Source organism: Dipodomys spectabilis, unplaced genomic scaffold (assembly GCF_019054845.1).
Source record: "Dipodomys spectabilis isolate Male_0828 unplaced genomic scaffold, ASM1905484v1 ptg000047l, whole genome shotgun sequence".
Classification (NCBI taxonomy): Eukaryota; Metazoa; Chordata; class Mammalia; order Rodentia; family Heteromyidae; genus Dipodomys; species Dipodomys spectabilis.
In genome coordinates this window covers 2,328,291-2,334,045 of record NW_024870724.1, presented here as the reverse complement: position 1 = coordinate 2,334,045, position 5,755 = coordinate 2,328,291, and the positions used below count along the sequence as shown (strand labels likewise).

General features: G+C 35.0%; 1 non-coding gene across 1 annotated transcript; it reads right to left on the bottom strand.

The window, feature by feature from the left end:
- Positions 1-4,204: 4,204 nt before the first annotated feature.
- On the bottom strand, positions 4,205-4,311 carry LOC122107175. Its single transcript, XR_006147308.1, has one exon. It is a non-coding gene; the product is annotated as a U6 spliceosomal RNA (small nuclear RNA).
- Positions 4,312-5,755: the final 1,444 nt, after the last annotated feature.

The window sequence follows — 5,755 nt, the reverse complement described above, 5'->3', positions numbered from 1 at the left end:
CCATTTTTCCCTTTCCCTTCCCTAGTTCAGATTAACATATTTACAATAACCAGGGTATCAAAATCAAATACTGTGACTACAGGGGATACACCATAGTTGGGGAAAACACAAAAGGATAAAAAGAAATCACACAATACATTAAGAACAAAAACAACAAAGAACATGTCTTGGAGTTCATTTCACTTAGAATCACCTTATACGATCATATGTACATAGCTATAAGGCTATTCTGCTCATCTACTAAGATTATCCTTGATGTACACAATAATGCTCCCCTATTACTCAGTAATCCCACTGCTGGGCATTTAACCAGGTGGCCACAAGCAAGGCCACACTAAAGCTACCAGCAAAATTATGTTTATCACAGTATTATTTACCATAGCTAAGATATGGAATCCATCCAGATGCCCCTCAATAGATGAATGGATCAAGAAAATGAGACACACACACACACGGAATACTATGCTTTCATCAGAAAGAACGATACTACCTCATTTGTAAGGAAATGGAAGTTCTTGGAAAAAATTATATTAAGTGAAGTAAGCCAGACTTAAAGAAACATAGGTCCCACGGTTTCCCTTATTTGTAATAATTAGTTTACACCAAGGATAATCTCATGTCCTATGTTGAGCATACAACATTATTGCTATATTGTTTGTTATTATTTCTGCAAACAGGCAGGTATATTTAAAGAATTATGCTCATCTTATCCATTACTGGAGGAAGAGCATCCAAAAGAGCAACCCCTACTAGGAAGAACAATTCCTACTTATTTAGCTTCATTCCTATGTAAGGCCAGTGTTGTCCCCTGTATCCTCATGCTGTACATTACAACTCTATACCGGTTCATCCTGTATATCTACTATCTTCTACATTGTGACCTAAATGCCGCAGCAATTCCACTTTGCTTTACTTTTCAAAAAATTTCACTCTTAATGTTTGAGGTTGGTGTGTGTGTGTGTGTGTGTGTGTGTGTGTGTGTGTGTGTGTGTGTGTGTGTGTGTTTACAAAAATCAGAAGACAACATTTTTCCTCATTTACAATACATCTTTCAGGTCATTATAAGTTGTGGCTAATGGGAGAAGTCTCTTGCTATTTTAAGGATGAAACAGAAAAATATATTTGTGCATGAACCACAGTTGTTTATTAGTCTGTAGTTGAACACTGAATTTCGATTTATATCTTGGCTGTTGTTGTGAATAATGTGAATAACAATGAACTACAGATATATTTATGAGTTACCCAGAGAGAAATAATCACATGATTGGTGGGTCAGGTGATATTTCAACTTTGGATTTCTTTAGAAAACTGCATACTACTTTCTACAAGGAGAGTATTAACCTGTATTTTGACCAAGAGTGTAGAAAATTTCCTTTTCTCCACACTCTCACCAGCCAACCTTATTACCTTTTGAGTTTTTTTAAAGGGCATGTTTTTACTGTGTGCAATACCCAAGATGACCTCAGACCCAAATCCTTTTACCCCAACCTCCTAAAAGCTTCGAATTACAAGTCTTTACCACCACACCTGGTTCCTTTGATTTTTTTGATAAGAGTTATAATAGTTATGAAGTAGTATCATAGTAATTTTGAATTGCATTTCTCTAATGTCTTTTGTTTACAAAACATTAAGCCAGAATAGAAGTTGTATTAAACACAACTTTGTAAACTCACTGGCGATTTTCAGAGCTTTTTGACAAATTATTCAGAAATTATTCAGAAATTTTGACAATTTTTAATCGTTTCTTGTTAATCTCATCTTTAATCTCTCTGTACAAAATCAATAATTTCAAGGTAGTAGAAAGGAAAAAATAAAGCAACTCCTAACATTTTTCAGTTTTCAATAACATGATATTGCTTAAATCATTTTCTGTTAATGCTTGAGACTATATAACTCAATTTAGTTAGACCTTATACAAGGCTATATATTTTATTTTACGTTGATTTTTCTTTCCAAAGCTTGTGTGACTAATTTCCCTTGGTTTCTTTCTGTCTCATGTAGTTCAGATTTCAAACTGAAGAATAAATGGAAGGAACAAACAAAAAAAAAATACAGTTCCTCTCATCTGATGATGCCTCTACAAGAATGAGGAAAGACCTATGATAGAATATCAAAAAGACAATTCATTCTTCTAGGTCTTCTTTATCTTTGTGGTGTAACTTAAATGATGTAACTTAAATGGAAGGAAGCAAACCAAAAACTTAGTTCCTCAAATCTGATGATGCCTCTACATGAATGAGAAAAGACCTATGATAGAATATCAAAAAGACAATTCATTCTTCTAGGTCTGCCTTATCTTTGAGATGTAACTTAAATGATGTAAAACACAATATACTGCTCAGATACTTTTGTTTTATCAGTTTTGTACATTTTCTTTTGGACTTCATCTCAGTCTACAACATTCCTTCATTATTATGTCCTTTATATTTTTACACTAACAAGACTTAAGATAACCAGTTTGATTTACAGCATGAGAAGTTATCTACCCGGCTTCCTTGGAAGTAGAGCATGATTAATAGATAATATTGCTCACTACATGTAATGGTTTCTGTAATACTTATGACATTCTATTTAGTATTTAAAAAAACTTCTGGCTAAACTCAAAGCTCATGCATAGAAGTTTATGTTAAGTATTTTACAAGTTTTATTTCTCTTAATTCTTAAGATAACATTTGCTATAATGCTAATGTTATTACTATTTTAGTGTTGGGAAAAATTGTAATTAAAGGCACTAAGTGCATGGCCCAAAGACACACAGTGAGGAAGGAAATGAGTCAAAGTTTCCAAAAGTCTTTCAGCAATACACAAAAGGTAGGTAAATTCTTTCCATTCTCTTACACTCTCAATTCAATATTCATATTGTCCAAGAAATTATAGCATAGCAAATATTGCCCTTGGTGATTGTTTTCTATCACATTTTGTCTTCAACACAGACTGTGTTGGTGACATTGGGTTATCATGCACAGAGCTGAGCTTCTAAATTGAGGTCCAAAGAGAGACAAATTTCTTCTGTCCCACAGTTCCAGTTTCCTTTTTTAAAAAGTACCAAAACTTTTAAATATCATCACTTACTATCTTTTAAGAATCCAAAAATGAAATAAATTCACATTTAATCAATCCAAAATGTTTTAAAAGTAGGAGATAATTAAACAGGCCCCCATGAAGTAAATTTTCTTCTACTTTTAAAATTATGCTGAAAGCCTTGTATTGGCTAGTCACACCTGTAATCCTATCTACTCGGGATAGCTACTCAGGAGACTGGGATCTGTGGATAACCATTGGAAGTCAATCAGGGCCAAAAAAAAAAAAAATTCATGAAATTATTTTTCAAAATTTTTATGAACTAGCAAAGAACCAGGAAAGAAAATGTAGCTCATATAGTACCTCACCAACCTAGAGAAGAAAGGCCTAGCAAGACCTTTAAGCCCTGATTTCAAACTCTGAGCATGCCAACACACATGCATGCACATGCGTTCACGTGCACACATTTTTTCCCTTCCCCTCCCCAAATTAGAGAAGCGTACATACAAGAGGCAGATGCACCAACTTCAAATACAGAGAAAACAAGGGTTATAGCGTGGGGGAGGAATATACAAAGAAACGAAAATTCACATCGCACATTATAAGTATGTTAGTAACAATAGCAAGAAACAAAAAACTACTTGTTTCCCTATCATGGGGTTCAATTCCCTTAACATTATCATTTCTGTTCATATGCACATAGCTTTTGACCTTGTCTGCTTACCCCAGACATATATTCGTTATTGAAAATAAGGGAAACCATGGGACCTGTTTCTTTGGGCTTGGCTTACTTCACTTAATAAATTTTTTCCCAAGTCTTTCCATTTCCTAACAAATGGGGCAATGTCATTCTTTCTGATGGAGGCATAGAATTCCCTTGTGTATATACATCACATTTTCTTGATCCATTCATGTAGTGGGGACAGCTGGTTGGTTCCATATCTTAGCTATGGTAAATAATGCTGCAATAAACATAGTTGTGCTGGTAGTTTTAGTATGGTCTTGTTTGTGATCATTTAGTAAATCCCCAAAAGTGGGACTGCTGGGTCAAAGGGGAGCTTTATGTGGAATCTTTTGAGGAACCTCCATAATGCTTTCCAAAGTGGTTGAACAAGTTTACACTCCCACCAAGAATGTTGTATGGTTCCCTTGTGGCCACATCCCCTCCAGCATCTGTTGTTGTAAAAATATGGAACACACCACGAATTTGCATATCGTCCTTGCGCAAGTGCCATGGTACTCTTCTCTGTATTGTTTCAATGTTAGTGTATGTGTGGCTGAATTGAGCACAGAATATTTTTTATATCAAAAGTGCAATTGTGGGGGCTGAGAAGGTGGCTCAGTGGTAGAGCGCTTGCCTTACATGCATGAGGCCCTGGGTTCGATTCCTCAGCACCACATAAGCAAAAAGAAAAAAGCTGCAAGTGGCGCTGTGGCTCAAGTGGTAGAATGCTAGCCTTGAGCTGAAGAGCTGAGGGACAGCGCCCAGGCCCAGAGTTCAGGCCCCACGAATGGACCCCCCCAAAAAAAAGTGCAGTTGGATTTTATTAAACTAGACAATTCAACAAAAAGTAAGTTCAAAAGAATTGTCATGAAATTTTAGAACCATATATTTCTTACATAAGCACAAATTTAAGAATAAAGTCAAGATTGACATGTCAAAAACAAAATAATTCCAGATATTTGTTGCTCAAGAAATGTGTAGGAGGGGGATTCAATTATTCTATACAAGGCACCTGTCATAATGAACACTGCACCAAGTGTTAAGGTTTGTTAAAAGTTTTAATGTTTTAAATATATTTAATTTTGGGAATTTGTTTACATATGCCAAAATTAGGACTGTTTGGCAGGTATAAAACTTTTCCATAAAGTATTTAAGATTTATGGTAGCAGACATATACTACTAAGTATGTACATTTCAGAGTTTCGAGAAACTTTATTAATGAGAAGTTGCAAAGTTTTTGTGTAAAGAAGCAGAATGAAGTGTTAACACTTTGTTAACTACACAGGCTGTTAAAACTTTAGGGTTTCCTCAGTTTATAAGTTAACGAGGAAAAATGATGATATAAGCCATAAACAAATAATGAGAAGAGCCATAAATAGTAATCTTAGTGGATAGCTTTAAAGACTACTCATATTCTATAAAACTCTTGTTGAACATCACAACCTCAGTCAGTGTTAAATGTACAGGATTATGAGAAAATAGTAAAATCTAATATGTAGTACACTTCAAATAGTGAAAACAGTGATAATATTTTTGTTTTTTATTTTATTAATTATTAACATTTAATTATTGTTTTCTTTATTTGTAGCATTGTTTTACTTGTTGAAATATAGTACAACTTTTTTGGGGGGGGTCCGGTCGTGGGGCCTGGGCGCTGTCCCTCAGCTCTTCAGCTCAAGGCTAGCGCTCTACCATTTGAGCCACAGCACCACTTCCGGCTTTTTTCTTTTTCCTTATGTGGTGCTGAGGAATCTAACCCAGTCCCTTATGCATGCAAGGCAAGTGCTCTACCGCTGAGCCACCTTCCCAGCCCCAGTACAACTTTTTGTAAATCATCATTAGGAGGTACTTTGAGAAGATTACTTGGATGGTCAAACCAATTTTTATAGGTGCATGTTAATTTACAAAGAGGAAAATTAAGATCAAAATATTTATTTAAAAAATTATCAAATAGAGTCTGAGTCAGAAGTTTTGGTAAATGTCCACACCTAAAATTTTATCCCTAAGCTG